A 20,593-nucleotide genomic window follows, 5' to 3' on the forward strand; every position below is an offset into this window, starting at 1 on the left:
ATTGGGATGGGTTCAAGAGAGTTTGGGAGGAGAATTCTTGATTATGTGTACATATAAGATTTTTGAGGACCTTTACTGTAAACGAAATAAGGATAAACTGTTATTTCATGATAACCAAGGGAAGGCAGAACACAGATACACATGCAATTGGGATAGACATGGGAGCGTGTGGAAGTTCTCTTCTGACTCTTCCCTGCCTCTCTTTTCTCCGTGAAATAGGTAGCAAGATCATCAGCAGGGTGTGATGATATGGAGCTGGGATAAGAAGTTTGAGGAGAGAAAAGAAAATGTGAAACAGTAGTCTAGGACCAAGGAAGAGTGTGGGAAATGGAGTAGCACTGAGGACTTCAGACCAGTCACCTTGTACATGTGATTATTCTCTAATCTCTTTCAGCCCTTCATGCAACGTGTGGAGTAGGTGGAGAGTTATTTTAAAAAAGAGCTTGGGAGGCCAGCCTAGTGGCATAGTGGTTAAGTTCATGCACTCCGCTTCAGTGGCACGGGGTTCGCAGGTTTGGGTCCCGGACGTGGACCTAAGCACGGCTCATCAAGCCATGCTTTGGTGGCATCCCATATACAAAATGGAGGAAGATGGGTACAGATGTTAGCTCAAGGCCAATCTCCCTCACCAAAAAAAAAGAGCTAGAGATTTACTAAGCCACTACAGATGCAGAGAGAGATAGGCAAGGAGAAAGATGCAAGGGTGTGATTATAATAACGGCCCATGTGGTCTAAACCGGAGAAGGGGAAGTGAAGATCTCACCCTGCTGGAAGCTCTTAAATTCCTCAGTTTCTGCTCTATTCACTTGGGCTCCTAAAAAACATAGTTTCCTATTGTAATTTAAGTACATTTTTTATGTCGTGAAGAGTAAGTTCTTTCAATACACAAATAGCATGATCTCAATAGCAACTCAATAATAAGTACGTGATCACTGAGTACTTTTTACTTTTTGAAATACTCATTTATTCTATTTCTGATCCACAGAGAGGAACAAACATTAGGTAGCGGGCTAAACTACGTAGCAAAACATTTTCAGGAGATAAGCAAAAGGAGGCCAGATCCTGAGCTTTGGAGTCACATAGACCTGGGTTTGAATTCTGGTCCAGCTGCCCGTACAGTTTCCACCACCACAACAGGTAACTAAACCTCTCTGCACCTGAGTTTCCCCATCTTTACAATGAGGACGATACCTATCACGTAGCTTTACAGTGAATATTAAACAAGACAATGTTGTACATCACTTAATACCCTGTAGGCCAGTGGACTTTATAAACGTAGTTACTTTTCTCCACTGCCGGATGATATGCCTAAATTGTGTTCTGTGAAATGCTAGTTTCCCTGGGTACTGTGCAATAAAGTGATTCCACGGTCAAATACATTTTAAAATGCTGTGTCAAACAAGGATAAACAGTTTTCTTGATTGTAGAACATCTCGGAGGGTTTGATATATTGATATGCTTTTGAAATCTGAGAGAAGATTATAACATGCAAAGTGTCCCACATGTATTTGCCAGAGAATCCATTTTGCTGAAATATTTAAATGGCCTACTATTTCACAAGATGTACTATTGGGAGAAACTGTTTTAGACATTTCTCTGCCTGAATTTCTACTCTAAAAGTCATTCAAGGATAGCCAAGCTCTATATAGCCTATTTGGCAGAGCTAATGGCGTTTTCAAAGGCCATGCCATACTTTTAAAGATCTAGCATAGTTATTTTCAGGGAAAAAAATTCTATAGCCTCTTGAGAAATCAAATTAAGAATCTAATTTTAAGTATAGTCTTCTGATACCTACCTAAATCCTCTGTATTTCAAGTTCAGTTGACTTCCTCTTACTCAATATCATTTTGTTACAGTATTTTGTCACACCCATAAAATTTGAAAGTTGGAATACAAATCATTTCATGTCTTAATTTTTTTACTAACTCAACAAGTTTTCGTATAATATATTAAACTATTTTCGTTTGATGATAAATTTAAGTAAATTTTTGTAATCAAATTATCTTATATCTTATACAGAGAAAACATCGGCTAATAACTGGATATATAGTTGTTGGAAGAGATTTTTAAAAAAAAATTCCCCAAGTAGGGAATAGTTATGAAATTCTACTGGGAAAAGTACCTGCTCTTTTTTCATCAAAATGTCATTCATTAAGCAAGCACATGATAAACCTTTACTTTTAAAAATAGAACGCCGTTTTTCTTTTTCCCTTGTTCCCTCCTAGGATTTACCTTATTGTTCAAGTAAGGACCAGAAAGTTACTCTTCCTGTGTCTCCCTGGTCTTTTATACAGTGAACGAAGAAGCGAAAAAACAGCAAATAAAAGATCGTCACTCTTTTACATAATCATTTTTTCCCGGGGCTGCACACACATCTGTGGTCTGCCTTAACCGCTGAAAATTGACATTTTCTATATCCTCGGGTTAGTGTGACCTTAACTAGAGCATCGTATTCTGCTAGTATCTCTTTCCCTTATTATTTTTATGCATTTTATGCTATTTTTAAAGTCATGCTGTTGAACATGTCATGACTGAGTATGAGTGAATCCAAATATCAGACCTTTAATATGAATACAAATGTCAGATTGCAGGCAGGCCCTTGTTGGTTGAATCTGATAACAGAGAACACATCCCACGTCCAGCTAATGCTAGAATGTCATCTCAACTGGGTGTCCTTACAAAAGTGTGAGCATAATGGCACTGACAAAGTTTCAATGAATTCAGGAAAACATAAATGTTTCAGGTTAATTTTGAGATGGAAATAAAGCTTCAAATGTATAAGGTCCAATGTCAACCTAAATATGATATGAAGGAAACTTGTGACTGTATCTTTCTAGCTAATTTAACTATCAGTTTCATATTGTTATGGACTAGCTTGAATGTGATAAATCGAAGGTAAAATAACATTCCCTCCCTCTTTTTTGTTGTTGGAGTTTACATCTACTCTCCTTATCGGGTAGTGTGTAAGCCATGTCATTTAAATTCTCAGTGATCCAATTCAAAAAGTAACCACAGGTGGCAGGGGTCCTCTTGACTTTCATCTTTTTAAGTTTTGAGGTGAACAGTTGAAGGAAATTATTGAAGGCCAGATGACCCCAGGGTCTGGGGCCCTTTGACACAACATATTTAGAGCATCAAACACAAGTGTATACCAATCAGATTCTAATCATCCTGGCCTGCTAGGAAGAAATACCCTGACTTCATTTTGGGCTAACCTTCATTTTGCCATTCAATTGAAAATAATAATACTTAATGCAAGCTATATAAAGACTTATTTTGCCTTTGCAGCATTCTGTGCTCTGAGCAATATCAATCCATACTTCTTCTCTTTGGGCGAATCACCTTCTCTTTGAGCCTGTAGAAGAACACCAGCAGAGGGAAGGATACTTAGCAGAGTCGCAGTATATAAATAGCTCTGCCGAGAGCATTACAAAGGCTCTGTTGTGCTATCACACAGCAGAGCCAATAATGTACAATATGAAAAATCTCTGCCAAGCGCACAGAGAATACAGACAATGTTTGCCATTTCTCTGATCGGCTGTTTGTTATGTGTTGCAAGAGTTTATAGCCATAGAGTCAGAAAAGTCTACCACACCCCAAAGTCTTTCTATTAGAACAATAATAACAACAACATAAACCATAAACACACACACACAAACACACACACACACACCCTTTAAGACATCAGAACAGCATCATCAACAATAACAAAAAAACAGTGGTGGGAGTGGAATGAAACATACACATTTCTGTAGAAACAGAAATCGAATTTTCACAAAGTACCAAAGCCTTGTATAACTACTTCCTTTATGTCTTTCATTTTCTGAAAGCACATCAATCCATCGATTTATAAAAGAGTTAGAACATCAGGATTTCTAAGGAAAAATCATACCTTGAGAAATCATATATGAACCGAGTACCTGATTTAAAACACCAAAACAAAACTATTTATTCTCCACAATGGACTCCAAAATCAGCATCAAAATATGATTCAGATACATAGCAAGAAAATAAGACACTTGAAAGCTACCACTTAAGATTCTCTTGGATTTTATCTCCCAAATGGAAGGCAGATATGTGTTCTGGGCACTTTTTACTATAAGAGCCTAAAATAACATTGCAATAAGATCTTTTAAAGTTTCTCTTGCCTTCTCACCCAAATCTCTTCTTTGTTTCCTTTACTGGGACTCTCCCCTCCTTTATTTCACCTCCAGACCTCTGATCCCCTCTCTCCTCTTCCACTTTTGTCTTTCTTTTTTCCAGTCACTTCTAAAATCATTTATAATTCCTCTTTTGCTTTTATCTTTATTTTACGTATTCCTACTTCTAGATTTCCCTCTTCTTTCTTGATTTCTGGCTCCACCCTTTTCTTTCTCTGTTTTCTCTTTCTCTCCTTTCTCTGTTTTACACTATTCACCTCCCCCACCCCCCCACAAAAGCATGAGGCAACAGTAGAAATTTTTTGAAATAATACTTTATAAATTTTTCAAGTTGCAGAGAACAAATGTCCAAGCTGAACCATTCCAGTGTATGCAAACTTCCTTTAGTGGAATCCAATCATACTTTATAGCCCAGTTCGAAATTTACCTCTACTGTGCAATCTTCTCTCCTTCCTTAGGAAAAAACGTTTGCTTTCCTGTCTGCCCCCAAAGGACTGTATACACAATTCTATTTTAAAACTTGTCATGTTATATTATAGAAGGTGGTTTACATATTCACCTGGCCTAGTCAAGTGTGAATTGCTTGGTTGGAAGATATATGGCTTATATATCTTCTTATTCCCTGTATCCAAAATGATATCCTAAACCCAGCAGGTCCTCAATAAACAAAAGTTGAAGGAATACATGTATACAAATTGTTCTAAGTTTATAGCCCTGCTTTTCAGTTATTGGGGAAGTCACTTAACCTATACAAATGCAGATTCCTAATTTATAAATTATAAATAATTACTTTCCTGGGGTAGGAAAGTAATTTCCTACTTTTTTTTAAAGCACTTAGCACAGTATCTGGCACACAGTAGTTGCTCACTTTGTGTTAGCTATTTGCTCCTTGGAAGGTGGACCTCTCCTGATATCAATAGCTTGGATATAGTTATAATTTCTCTTAAAATAAAACTGTTAGAATTCTCCCAAACACTCTTTTTATGGTCAATATCATCCTGCAAATGTGCTGCTGGATATCTCCTTAAATGATATACAGATTCCCTAAAGGTGAAGAGGAGGACTTGAAACTTTTCTGTAATGGGCATCACTAGGGACTTGGAACTCCAGATGGTTCATGGCAGAGCCAGCTGTCCAGGGAGCATTGCTTGACAAGAGCTATGGCCCACAGAGAACAGTGAAAAGTTAAAGTGCCCATCTGAAAGTCTGGCTCAGCGGCCTAGGGTAAGACTACATGCACATCAAATATGAGACCCATCATTTGATCCAGTCATGAGTCTCATATTATCATCCCACTCGGTGTACTGTGTGATCGTAAATTCTGCTACATTAGAGAAGAAACTAGCTAACACTTGTTTTGTGTGTAATTGTCCTTTTCTGGAGAAACCTTATTTTCTTTTTAATATTCTTAAGGAAAAAAAAGTCACAATATAAATTATACCAAGGACATGACATAGATTCCTCATGTTCCGTCTGAAATAAAAATATCTACATAACAAACAATTTCTTTGCACATTGCTCTTGATAGCCTATTGTTTGCACTGTGGGTGGAATCTGAGAAAACGTCATAGATTTTTTTTCTTTCTGGCAAGTAGGAAATTTTACTTTCACTTTTTGCCTCACATATCCAACTACCTTTTCAAAAATGTCCCTAAATCCTCATATTCCTGAAATGGCCAAAAGAAAAAAATCTAGGTTGTTTCCTCCCCCAAAATACCTTAAATATACAGGACTTGGTTTAGATATTACCCAAATCTACTCTTTTCCACTCATGTTTGTCTGTTTCTCTGCTCTGTATCATTATGTTTTTGCCCTGAAAAATACCACTTTGCACTTATATCAATTGAAACTCATCCTGATTTGTTTTGTAAAATAACTTTCTCGTTTTCTCAAGGTCATTTTTATTCTCACTGTTACTTGTCTCAACTCATGAGAGTTACAATAGCTCTGATGTATTAGTTCCCAAAAGTGCTTAGATCCTTTCTCGCTTTCTCTGATGTACCTACACTTCCAGAAATAACAAGCCACACCCTTCTTTTTTCTTCCAGGTCTGTACGTGAGTTTTCTCCTGGCCTTACCTCCACCTTACCCGTCCTAGAATCCTTGGTCAATGACTTAAGTCTCTCTCTTGCCAGCATCTCAAGTCCTTCGGATTCATACTACCTCTGTCCATGTCCTATAAACATTTAGGTCTGGATAAGCCCAGTCATCTACTCTCTTCATTTCTACATACTGTGCAGTGCTGGAGAAAAATCACAAAATCATGACATTTGCTGCTTTTACAAATTTATAGCTTCTAATTTTAACAATGCCTTCTAGGTTGATGAGTAACTTTTAATGTTTTTTATTAGTACATTTTTCATTTCTAGAGCATCTGTTCCAAAAGTTTCATTATTCCTTTAAAACCAGTATTAAATGTTTATCTACTTACTCCCAGTATATATTTGCCTCTTATTTTGCAGAGAAAACCAAGATCATCTGGAATTTATTTCCTCAACGTCCTGTCTCTTACCTTTTTAAAAAAATTATTTACTTCTCAAACATCATAACATCATCCCATGCTGCTTCCAGGAAAGAAATGGCCCTATTCCCATTCAAGAATAGACTTTGCCTCTTACCTAGATCAATGGTGCTGCTCCATGATCAAGTTTTTACTAATCAACATCATAATAGAAAAGAAATAGAGAGTTTTGCACAAAGTGTTTAATATCCAGGACCACCTTTATTCTGAAAGGTACACTTCTACTGTTATTGGCATTAAATATCTTATCTTATAAATTAAAGAGAATATTACATGCAATTGATTTCTTTAATGTTTTTCCTCTCAGATTCTTTCACTATCTTCCACTGAAAAAGAAAGAAAGGGAAAGAAGAAAAGTAAGATTTTAAAAAATATTTCTTGCTTGCCCACTCTCTATATCACACCTTTTCTTTTTTATTTCTTGTTTCTTTTAGAATCAAGCTTCTAAAGGAATAATATACATCCACTGTTCAATTTTCACAATTCCCAGTCACTTCTTAACCACTAACATTCAACACCTGTTCACTAAAAATTGCTTTTGTTAAGATCAGTAATCACCTCCTAACCCCTAAAGCCAAGGGTCACTTTTAAGTCCTCATTTTCCTTGATCCCAAAGATGCCTGTGGGACTATTGACCATTCCCATCTCTTTGAAGGTTTTTTTCTCTCTTTGATAATACAACATTCTTTCATTTCTCTACTTGCTTTCTGACCATACTATTTATCCTCCCTTGGGAGATCTGCCTTATCTGCAAGGCTCTTATATTTTGATGTTCCTCCAGTGCCTCCTACTTAGTTCATTCTAGTCTCACATTACTCACTCTTGATGTAACCTCATTCCAATTCCTGACAACTTCAAATAATCTGTCTCTTGACAGATCTCTTTACAGAGCTACAAATCTCTGTGACTAACTTCCCATAATGCATTTTTATCCATATATCGTGTTAACCTCCAATTAAATGTGCTCAAGTTACACAGACTCTTTTACATGTTTTCTCCCTCCGTACATTCTATCAGAATGGTGCTACCCTTGAACTAGTTGTGCAAGTCAGAAACCTGCTTCTCCCTTCCTTTCTTTCTCCAGCCAGTCAGTTACCTAAAGCAACGTGCAAATTCCTCCTGTCTTCTCAATTCTGACTAGCACCACTTTAATCAGTTTCCTCTTAATTTCTTGCCTTGATTAGAGCAATATCACTCTGACTCCAATCTCTTTCAAAATGCACTTAGAATGATCTTTCTAAAACTCTATGGTTTCTATAATCTACAGGAGGAAGTCCACATCTTTAACCACGTGTTTCCAAGCCCCCTGCCTCTCCTGTCATATGTCTCAGCACTCTTCTGCATCTCTCTGATCTTGCCTTACTAGACATCTTAGTGCATCCGCCATGGCTTCTGCTGGGCAAATGCTTCCCTCTTCCTGGAATGCCCTTCTTTTTCTTCCAGATTCTTGAACAACATTCAAGATACAGCTGAAAATTCTCTTTGAGGCACATTCTTTTGCCTCTCTTAGCGTGCTTGTTAAAGGATTGCTTGTTTGCCTTTGTTCAGCACTAGGTTATAAGCTTCTTGACTAGGAGGAGTTTGCCTTTTTTATCTGGGGTGGACCCTGGTTTGTAGCAGCCACTTAATAGATGTGCACTGGTAAATGGCATTCTCTTCTCTCGACATTGAACCTAGTTTCTCTTCTTGGTTTAAGCAGCCTAATAAAATCTCCAGCTCATCCATAGGAGTTTCATAATTCTTTTAATCATGAGAATTATACCTAGTTTGCTAATGGCAATATTAAGCTTTTTCATTTAAAAACAATCATGAAGCTTAGCTCACAAAATCTTCGGGGGTAAGTTGAAGCCTGTTGGTGCAAAAATGTATTAACAATGAAAGTAGATGTACAGCTTGAGCTAAAGCTCTTGAAAATGTAGGACACTATTTAGAACAGCTAATTTATAAGCTGAAATTGTAAACACCTTAAATGTTCTTATCTTTGAGAATATGTAGAAAGTTGGTAACTGACTTGCAAACTTAATAAGAAATTTTTTTTTTAAATTAAGGGCTTCTGATGTCAAAGGAAGAACTTAACGAGACTAAACTGTTTTCCTCAAATATTCTGTCCTCCCATTAAAAGTGTTAGTGGTAAAGAAAACCCAACTAATTCAAAAATACTCTTTTTATCCTTAATTTTAGAACTATAACCATATTCTGGTTCACAGATATAAATCTATTTTCTCATGTAAGGTTCTAGGAAAAAGTGTAAAATATGTGACTTTTAGCTTTGGCATTCTCATAGTCCTTATTGCAGTGTCTCTCTCTGCTCTTACAAAGCCCACACACCAAGTCTCTATCTCCCACCCTTCCAGGCAGCCAGACCAAATTTCTGAACTTACTAGAGTGATAGAGTAATAAAAGATTGAGGTTACACTCCTTCATTATAACTTATATTTGAACATAGGACTCTAAAAGACTAAAGAACTTCCAGGATCCAAAAGAATTATACTCACATGTGTATTTTAGACTCTGAGTAGCAATTGGTGAAAATGTTTTTGTTTGGCGGAATGGGGTGAGAAGATATTTAATGTTGCCTAAATTATAACAATTACTCATAAGACCAGGTGTATTGTTAATTTCCTGAAAAACATATCAGAACTGGTTTGAAGACAGGCCTTTAACTTTTTTTTTTAAGTTATTTTTATTTTTTTCAACATTGAGGAAATTAGGATTAAATGATATACTAGTGAGCATAGAATATATCATTCAGTAACCAAAAAACAAACACACACAAGTCATGAGATGATAAGTGAGGAATTAGGCAACATTTCACAGGAGCTTTAAAGAAGATTTTGAAAGAAAAGGGAAAAAGAAAAGTTCTTAAGAATACTGTGTCTCCAAGAAGTCTTGATTGCTGCTTATTTCAACACATGCTAGGGTGAGCGGTAGGGACGGGAGAAGCAGGAATAGTTTTTTTAACACTTTTATACAAGTTATTTAAAGTTATAAGCCACACTTACTCATTGCTTCCTTGACTCATAAGGAAAATACAAATGCAAAGATGGATAACATTTAAAATAAGATGATAAAGGGGCAGTATCTTGAATCTATCATCGACTGTTTCCTATACTTGTAAACCACAGATTTTGGAGTGGGAGTATAATTATTAGAAGATTTTTATGTTTCTCTTCATTGAGCAGAGGATCAATAGCATACAAGCTAAAGGGAGAATATTCCCAGAGTTAGAGAGTTTTAGTAAATATCAACTTGCTAAGTCCCGGTGGAAATTTGAATTGCTATTTACAGATGTAGAAAGTAAAAAGAAAAAGAAAAATGCTATTCTTCAAAAGTATATTTGAGTGTTGGATACTTGATAATAACTTGCAGGTTGATTTAAAATTATTTAAATGATAAATATATCTTTAAATTCTGGTCTCATAAAATAGTTTTTAAGGTATTTCTATATCCAATTAATCACTGTAACCCCAATCTCTAGCAAAATGTCTAGCATGTAGTGATACTCATAAATATTTCCTAAATAAATGGTGAAATGCATAAATTGCATTGATTTGCCTGCTAATAATAATAAGGGTTAAACACTTATTGAGTGCTTACTATGTGCCAGGCATTGGAACTAGCATGTGGAACAAGGGTTTTCTATGTACTATCTTTTTTAATCCTCATGGCAACTCTACGAAGTAAGTAGAATTGTGATCCTCAGTTGAAATATAAGGCAAATGAGGTACTCAAAGATGAAGTAATTTCTCCCACTAGTGAATGATGGAGTCACACACAGGCAGACAGACTTCAGAATCCCTGCACTTAATCACCATGCCATATCTCTTCTGCATCTTCTGTTGTCTTTTTTGACACTCTTATTCATTTAACAAGCATTTATTGAGTGACTTTTAAGTGCTAAGCACTGTTAGAAGCACTGAGGTTACAAGAATGAACCAAACACCAAGTAGTCGTGCTCTGATTAACTTTATTATATTGGGAAGAAGGATAGAGGAGGGAGGCAAATTAAACAAATAAACAAGAGATAAAAAGAAAATTAAAGTAAGAGAAAGGGACCCAAGTGTAACAGCACCAGTTGCTACTTTAGATAAGGAGTCAAGTAAAATCATTCAGTTAAGGTGACATTTGACCAGAAACATGAAGAAAGGAGGAAGCAAACAATGCAAATATAATAAGGGGAACCTGTCCTAGTCAGGTAAGCACTTGTTGACAGGGGTTCATCTGGCATCTTCAGAGAACACTGAGGTGGCCAGTGTGGCCAGAGCAGATGAGAAAGTGGAAGGAAGAAGACAATGAGAACCAAGTTGTGCTGGGAGAAGGGAGAGGACCTTCTAGGCCATGATATAAAGCATTGGGTTTTATTCTGAATTGTTTAGGGAACCATTTGAGGGCTATGAGAAGAGAAGTGTAATGATTCAAAAAAGAATAAACACATGGACATATTTCTTGTTACTGTACAGACAATAAACAGCCCGTGGTAGAGTATATAGAAACATGAAAAATATATGTTCAGAAATGTTACAAAATTAAATATTTTATTTCTGCCTCTCAACTCTAATGTGTTGAGCTGAGAAAATCTAATCAAGAAGGAGAAAAGTGCTGAATTAGACCAGATCACCCCAGGACCATTTGCATTTGTGTATTTTTCAGGCTACATACAATCCCTGGACCATTTTTTTTTATCATTATCTCGTTTATCCCCTATATATTGGTAACTTATAGATCAATAATCCCAACCCACACTGCTCTTCAGTTTCAGATCCACATATCAAAATATTCTTCTGTCCCTCTTCTTGAATATCCCACTCAAAAGCATTTTGAACTTCATGTGTCCAAAACTAAACTCTTCATCTTCTCCTATAAACTCTATTCCCTCTTAAATTCCTTTTATTGTTAAACTATATCACCATCCGCTTATCCAAAGACATAGACCTGAGTCTGCTTATTCTTTCATTCAAGAATATTTACTAAGACCCTAATATATATATATATCAGAAATGATACTGAGCCCAGGGGATGCAGGTATAAACAAAACAAGTAGGGAGTCAACACATGAACCTTTGAGTCTAGTGAGGCATGTGATCAAGAAACAAATAATCACATAAATGACTAGATACACAAAAAAAGCACAGGGTGTTAAAATGTTATATTATTTGGGTGGAGAAATTGGAAAAGATCTCCCAGGGTAATTTCCAGTGAATCTGAAACATCGAGTATTAAGTAGATGTTAAAATCAGTGAGGACTGGATAAGGTTGGAGGAAAGAGAAAGAGAGAGAGAGAGAGTTTATAGAGGAAAGGAAAGAGAATATATTTTAGATTTTAGGCAGAAGGAGGCACTCAAACAAAGGTCCTAGGTAGACAGTGGATAATGCAAAGAGAAGAGAGTTCAGGATGGAGCCCTGAAAAACACCAGTTATTAGAGACTGTTAAAAAAAAAAGAAGAGTAGAAAAGAAGCAGGCAGAGACTGAAAGGAATGCCAGAGTAGAGAAAACAGGAGAGTATGATGTTAAGGAAAAAAGGAGTTGCTAAAGGCAACTGAGAAATCAAAAATCAAGTAACATAAAGACTGAAAATTGTCCATTGGATTTGTTAACATGGAGATCAGTAAAGATCTCAACAAGAGCAACTTTACGGGCATGATGGCAGAAGAAATCAGACTTGAATGGTTTTTGAGACTGACTAGAACTCCTAGGAGTCTATGTAAGAAGGATAAAAAACTAAATAGAAAATCTCAAACATCTTGAAGAGGCAATACATATAGTAAGAAACTTGATTGGTTAACAAAACATAGGAAAAGGTGCTCAAACTTCTTAGTAATCAAGGAAACTCAATAAGTTATTTTTTCACATACCAGCACATCAGATTAACATAAATATCCCATTTTGACAATATCAAGTATTAAAAATACTTGATGAATATACAATATAGAATAATATACAATAATATGAAACTGCCAGAACACTTATACACTGCTGGTTATGGTGCACACCTTGGAAACAATTTGCCTTTAAACAGAAATGTCAAAGATACCCATGTTCTGTGACCCAAAAATGCCCCAGAGGAATTTGTGCACGTGTACACCATGTGTACATACACCAGAACGTACAAATGCACAGTATCATTTTTTAAGAGAACAAAACCTGGAAATAAATGTCTACGAACAATCAAGTAGATAAATATATTGTGGTATAAGAGTATGATGGAGTATATACATTTGTAAAAATAGATAAACTGTAGCTACACATAGCAACATAGATGAATCTCAAGAATATAGTTAGGTGAAAAAAGCATCTCACAGAAAAATACTACAGTACGATCCAATGCATAAAACGTTATCAAGCAGGTAAAACTGAAAAATAGTGTGTAATAATATACATATAGTAGTAAATCAATAAAGAAAAACATGGAAAAGAAACAAAAAGTTCAACATAACACCTACCTTATTGCATTATGTACAATATAGTACAAGGGAGAGGATATGATTAAGGAGAGACACATTAGAAATTTTAAGTTACTGGTAATGTTCTGTTTATTCATAGAGAATTGATACATGGGTATTCATTTTATTGTCATTTGCTTCTTTGAATGCATGTGATATTTTTGAACTATTTTTTTTAAAGAATGACTGGTAAGGTAAGAAGGGACTAGAGAAAGTGTACACGATCCCTTGAAGAATCTTATGATAGGAGAGAGAGATAGAGTGATAAGAAGAGGATGTGAGATCTAAGACAACTTTTATAAGATGTCTTTTTTCTTTTTTTTTTTTTTTCTGGTAAGGAAGATTAGCCCTGAGCTAACGTCTGTTGCCAGTCCTGCTCTTTTTGCTAAGGAAGACTGGCCCTGTGCTAACAACCGTGCCCATCTCTCTCTACTTTATATGTGGGACGCCTGCCACAGCATGGCTTGATAAGCGATGGTAGGTCCGCGCCCAGGACCTGAACCTGCAAACCCCTGGCCACGAAGCAGAGCTCATGAACTTAATTAATCACTACGCCACCGGGCCGGCCCCTAAGATGTCTTTCAATATCACTGAATAGAATCTAGAAGAGACAACATGATTACACATCCAGGAGGATAGAATAAGCTCTGAAACAGGTGAAAAGAGAACATAAATCAAGATAAATTTGCATGGCTTCCCTTTTCTTATTTATTGATTGAAGAGATAACTTTCTTTCAAATAGATGTATGTGATAAAGAATCTAAGGACATGTATCTCAACATTTTTTGGAAGGAAAGCGTAGACTAAACTCAAATGATCAAGTCTCTCGTGACTTATTTCTTCATGTCTTCTTTTTAAAACTTTTTATTGCAGAACATTTTCAGTGGACACAAGAGTAGACAGAGTAAGTGTAATAAACCCCCATGCATCCATTGCCCAGATTTAAAAATTATCAGCACATGGCAACTTTATTTCATTTGTACCCCCACTCTTTTCTCCCGCTCCACGTTATTTTAAAGCAAATCCTGGATATCACATCATTTAATCTGTAAACATTTTCATACGCATTTTTTAAAAATGACCCTTAAAAAACCATATCCACAATGCTACCATAATGTAATACATTAACAATAACCCCCAATATTATCAAATCACCATAGTTGACTTCCTTTCGACACGCATTTCAGGAAACACACTTTCCACCTCACTAGCGCTTACCTCTGTGATCAGTACCATTTAAATACAATCTAAAATAGATCCGCTGCATCCTTGACTTGCATGAGATACCATCATCCTCCAGTCACCAAACCTGTGGATCTCCCCAAATGTATACCACTTTCTCCAGCTTGACTTTTTTTAAAATGAAAGAATATGTTCTCCTAAGTTTCCCACTTGTGTTCTGAGTCACAAGTTATTCAAGTTACTTTATATTCCAAGTAATTTGTAGTTCTGGACCCACTTATCAAGTAGAATTTTATCACAATAATAACTAGAGTAATATTTCATAGGAAAGGTTAAAAGAAAGTTGTAAAGGAAATGGAGATTAAAAAATATTCAAGTCTTTATTAAAAAATTCACAGTGGAGATGAAATTTTGAGTTTTCATTGTGTACTTGGTGCAGAAAAAGAACTCAGTACGTGCACAGAGAGGCATGTCAAAATGGTTCAGTTTGTTCCCAGGGCTCTGACACCAGCTGACTTAGATTAAATAGCAGTGAGCTGGAAAAGCATTCTGGGTATTGGTATGCAAATGAATTCACCAAGCATTTCTTCCTATGGCTTTGGAATTCCCACAGCCACAACTACAATGAAACATGTGCATTTTAAGCAAGTAAATATAAGGCTAAAACTGCCCTTTCTGTGGGCCAGATATAATCCTAATGGAGCTAAAAATTTTCTCTAAGAGGAACAAAAATAATTCCTTAAGACAGAAGATTATTTTTAAAAGTGTTTTTCAAAGATACATGGGAGCATATGCACATGGCATAATCTTTAATCCATAATTTCAGCCTCAACACACTGTAATGGCTTTCTCTGAATTAAAACACTTCCGTTTAGACATTTTTAAGGAAGGTCATGATCGGCAGGCGTACAAAGCAATTAAAGATCAATGATTATTTGGATAGTAAGAAAACATTGTTCCTGTAGCCTCTAAAGCATCAGTTTGGCTTTTAAAATAAATCCTGTCTCAATCATTTAATATTACAAGAAACTAATAGCACTCTGAAGCAATAACTAATTTGAAAAAGAGGTAAAGGAAAAAATCATTCCCTCTCTAATAGAGAAATTCACATAGAGAATTTTAAAAAATATTTATATTTGACACCTTGACTGTCAATTCCATTTACCCTAAAAAGAATGAATTATAATAAAGGCAACTCTGGCTCAGAGAAAATATTATGGTGGCAGTGCTTTAGTAATGCAACACAGTGTCTTGATTTTTCTCAATGTTTAACTCCACCCCCTTCCACTCTCCCCCCTGCCTTAAATAAAGTAGTCTTTGATTCTAAAATTATCAACTGAAATGCAAAGTGCATAATGCAAGCCATCCTTTTTTTGTGTAAGCCAAGATCACTTTGCAGCATACCCCTGCAGGGGACCTAACAGGGAATTTCCAAAAACATTAATGTATTCAGAAGAAATGTCAAAATAAAGAAAGCCTGTAAACATTGTCTGTGGGAAGCTTTTTTGTGCCCTTCCCGAATGGAAAACGAACTCTCATTTTTCCACAGAAGTAGGATCTGTTTCTGCCATCTAGTGACAGTAAGGCCAATGGGTGCTTAGAAAAGAAAAACATTTTCTAAATTGGCTTAAAGAATCCATCCACAGCAACCGGGATTTTACACTCACACACCCACACAGGCATGCACACACACACACACACACATACACACACACACACACATAGATTCTTTAGAAAGGAGTCTTTAACAGAGTACCCAGAGTGTAAGCAGTGTCCAGATGTTCCTGGCTAGTCTCCAAAATAAGAAAAAAAAAAAAAGATACTAGTACCTATGTGTGCAGAATGCTTTTAAAGTTGTTGAATCACTTTCACATTTGTTATCTTCACAAGAATCCCAGAGGCAGCTCAAGCACTGGTTGGGAGTATGGCTCTAGAATCAGATTATCTGAACGCCAAGCTTACCTGCTCCCATATTTGAATCTTGCTGATTGACCCATCAAGTATAGGAATCTGCTCTCCTTGTTACCAGACTTTTGTTCACTGACTGTATCTCACACCCTTCTATACATTAAGTTAGATTACATGGGTGCATTATGGTGAAAGCAGTAAAGTGAAAAATCACCTTTATTTCAAACGTTCTGATTATGGAACTTCACAGGAATATTAATGTCTGCAAGCAGATATAAAAGTATTTGGTGGTGGGGACACCTGTGGTCAAGGAAGGTGAGGCAGGAGCGTTATGATCTGAACAGCAACTTACTGTTTTTCGGGGATTTTAGGACCTCAGTCACTGCTTGGAACTTGGGTTTGAAGGCTTAGGGAGAAAGGAAATGAAAGCAGTAATTACCTGCTTGCTTTTCTGCCGTATTGTTCATTTCTCTCCTCCCTTTTACCTAGTAAATAAAGCAAAACCTCTATATTTAACTCAAACTGTTCTTTTCCATGTCAGAGAGGATGGGAAAATACAGAAAAGGGAAAGATGACCTTTTCTAGGAATATGTGAGTTCCATCCACAGACACTGGCGAGAAGGCTGAATATGGAGGCATAGACGCAGGCTGGTGGAGGTGAAGTTTCCTCTCTTGCTTCTCTCCACTTTTCATATTTACATGTCTCTGCTTCCAAGACCACATTTCCTGATCTTTATCCCTGGCTGCTCATTTTCATATTCTTTACTGATTCTCTCTTATCTCCCTAACCCTTGCATGTTGGAACCCCAAGAATTCATTCTTAGGACCTTTTCTCTTTCCTATCTGGTCTCACACCTACAGTGATCTTGCCCAGCTTCCTGGCTTTAAACACTATCTATACATACACTAACAACGCACAGATTTGTATCAACAGCCTGGATAATTTCTCTGAACTCTAGATTTGTATAGCCAACTACTCCATTGAGGTCCCCATCTGAAAATATAACTGGCATCCCCAAATGAATATGTCCAAAACAGAGCTCCTTGAGCTTCCTTCTGAAATTTGCACCAACCCATATTTTTAAATGGCAGCTCCATCCCTCCAGTTGTCCAGACTATTTAGGTTGTTTATGATGATATGATTTGAGCCTCTGGATATAGCTGGGCCTGAAACGACCACTGGGCTTCCTGGTTACAGCAGCCGATAACTTCTTGTCATTTGCCACTAAAAAATGAGTCTTGACTACTGTATTTCCGTAAGGTTAGCCAACATCTCTTAGTCATTTTGATCCCAGACTGGAAGTTTTACCCTCTGGAAAATCTTCTTCAATCTGATAAGACTGGGTCAGGCACCCTTCTCTCGTGGGGTCGGACATCATCTACTTGTATACTAACACTGTGTTGCCGTGTAGATTTGTCTAATTACTTAACTGCAAAATCAGAGGGCGGAGATGACATCTGTATTCTTCATCATGGTCTCTCTTTAGCAAAACATATGTTATATACTTAATAAATATTTGTTTAATTTTTGAATAATTATGAATCCTAGCCCAAATTCAACTTTCTCATCTATCAATTTAAATGTCTTAGGCCATAAATAATTAAAAAATCCAAATCAAATTTCTTACATAATATGAAAAGTTATCATCTTACATAACAAGAAGTCTCTAGCAATACAAGTCCAGGATCAGTGTAATCAGAGGTTTCACTATGTCATGAAAGATCTCAGTGTCATATTTGTCCTCAAAATGATACCCTCCTGGTCATAAAGTGACTGCAGTAACTTCAGGCATCAAGTCCAAATATGACAAATTAAGAAGAAGAAAGACACTAATCTCTTTCTTGAGTCTCTCTTTAAGACTGAAGGAGTGAGGGAAACTTTGCCGGAAGTGCCTCCTAGACTCTCTCTTATACCAATGGCCAGAGTAGGCCATTCCGAAACCAATCCCCAGCAAGGGAGAATGGAAACACCTTGATTGTCCTGGAGCAATCATTCTTTCAGAGTAGACTATTTATCAACCACCATATCACAACTTTGTAAGTGTGAATTGCACCAATCTGTCTAAATGTGTCATAGTAAAATACCTTTCCAAAATATGTAACTGAAAGTTAAATTACTGGTCACATTCATCCCAACTCTCAGTGGCTTGCATGGCTTTATTTAAATAAACAGCTCAATTTATTGAGGTGGCAGCTCTCCTATCCCCATTGTTCCATTGTCTGATATGCGAATGATGTACATGAACTATTCCGATTTCCAGAAAGCATAAGTGTCAGCATTTTTCTGGCATGTGTTTCTACCTATAAAATTCCCTGTGTGGGACTTTCATGCCAGAGTGCATGTGCCAATTCCCCTGCTATTTGCTTAGAGCTCCCCTGGTAGTGGCTGTCTTGGAACAGAAGTAGAGAGTTGGGAGATAGAGGAACAATACCTTGTAGCCAACACATGTGAGGTAGGAGACGATGGGAAAGGGGCTCAAACTGGGAGAGGATTATAATATATTTCAATAAATTCAAAACAAAATAGAAAATTAAATAGGACTCAGTCATATGTACAGATTAGGGCTCAGTGAGAGAGACTCTTAGCTTTTCTCCCGTGATGGAATAAATATCATAAACTCAGTTAAACATCCAAGAGTCCAAATGATACATACTCTTTTCCAGCATTACTTCAGAACCTCAAAGGGCACAGCTAATCAACTCCGAGGGAGTGGGAGTTCCTGTTAACAATAACAGCTTCCTTCCCTTTGTCGTAGTGCTTTCTCTTTACTTACTCAGGTCCACTTAGAATATTTTCACAAGGATCTTCCAAACAGATGGCTAACAGTTTTTGAACACACACCATGTATAAAACACTAGTTACACACATCATCTCATTTAATGTTCAGAACCATGTGATACGAGTATGCATACTTTCATTTTACTGAAACTGAGGCCCAGAGAAGTGGAGTTGTTTGTACAATGTTACCAAGTAAGTGACCCAGCCAAGATACGAAACTAGATCAATCTTATGGCAAAGCTCTTTGGGTAAAAGACTAAATTTTAGAGAATTAAAAAATTCTTTCATCTCATAGATAATTCTAAAATTTCCTATCTCCTACTTACAAAAATTCTAACAACCTCTAGTGCATAAGGTCAAAGTATTATGCAGACCACTAAGATTTGTTCAGTAATTGTTATCAGTCAGGTACAGCAGTTTTATGCTGTGGTAATCAACAACAGCAACAACAAGAAGCTTATTACTTGTTCACTTACAAATAATGCACTCTTTTTGGCTCACACGTCATTGTCCAGAGTAAGTCTCATGCCCATGCCTAGCTTTAAGGGAATGGGAAACTGTCGTCTTCTTGCATGTCTAGAAGAGGCAGAGACCCAGCAGTGTTGGTGAACATTAGTGATGTCTATGAAATAACCACTTGGGCATCTGCGTTCTTTGTCTCTTTGAAGGTGGAGTCCTAGAGGAGAGGAGCATCATCTACCTAGTGACATGACACAATGGGAAATTACTTGGCCATCTTTGCATATCTAGTTCTACCTTCCTACATCATATATTACATTTGTGGGTACTGCATATAAATAAGGTCTGAAATGGGCCTTTCTACATATATACTCCAAAAGAAATCTAGTGTCAAAAGCCAAAAGCAGAAACCCATAAAAAAAAATAGAAATGCCTAGCCTAGAAGAAAATAATTCTAATTGTAATAAAAGAAATTCCTAAATAATAGAGGCAAACACACTTATTTATCCTTATTCCTCAATTTTTTTGAAAAACTTTATATACTTTATCATTTTCAAAATTACAAAAGAAATGTATACTTGCTGTATCATGCTAAATAATAGAGGCATTAAAATATTATTAACTAACACTCTTTCCCCAGCTATGCTGCCCTTGAGTTAAACGTTAAAATTTTAGTGTGCATTCTTTGAGATATGACTCTATGCTCATACCAATACAGAGAGTTTTTTCTTTTAAGAGAAATTGGTTCATACAATATCCATTTTTCTACAACTGCCCTTTTACATATCAAGAGCATCTATCCACATCAGGGTGTATTAGTTTAACTCATTTGTGCTAATAGTTGCAAAATATATTATAGTTGTACCTTAACTCTGAAACAATTCACCTATTTTTAGATATTCAGATTAATTCCAGGTTTTTGCAATTATAAACAAGGATAAAATAAACCCTGTTGCATATGTGTTTTATGTATTATTACTTTTATTTTTGTATAATAGATTCCTAAAAGGGAATAGGCTAAGTCAAATTTAATAAGTAGCAGCATATTATTTTCCAAATGTTTACTGTGATCAGATACATCATTTATTGCCTAGCTAAGACTCTATCTCAGAGGCATAGAGAAAGGATAGATGGGTCTCACCT

The 20,593-nt window shown here is 36.4% G+C and overlaps 1 protein-coding gene across 2 annotated transcripts in view; it reads left to right on the top strand.

The window, feature by feature from the left end:
- The window catches only part of LOC147917338 (uncharacterized), a 131,618-nt gene that overhangs the window by 74,964 nt on the left and 36,061 nt on the right, over positions 1 to 20,593 (top strand). Inside the window, exon 4 of one of the 2 annotated variants that reach the window (XM_087430052.1) lies at positions 986 to 1,102. The exons of the other annotated variant lie outside the window; for it this stretch is intronic. The gene's annotated coding sequence lies outside the window, so the exon portion shown is untranslated. Of the gene's footprint in view, positions 1 to 985; positions 1,103 to 20,593 lie in introns of those variants that run through there. 2 annotated transcript variants of the gene reach the window in all.

This window comes from Ceratotherium simum, chromosome 4, assembly GCF_057802395.1.
Source record: "Ceratotherium simum simum isolate JZ-2026a chromosome 4, ASM5780239v1, whole genome shotgun sequence".
In the NCBI taxonomy this organism is placed as follows: Eukaryota; Metazoa; Chordata; class Mammalia; order Perissodactyla; family Rhinocerotidae; genus Ceratotherium; species Ceratotherium simum.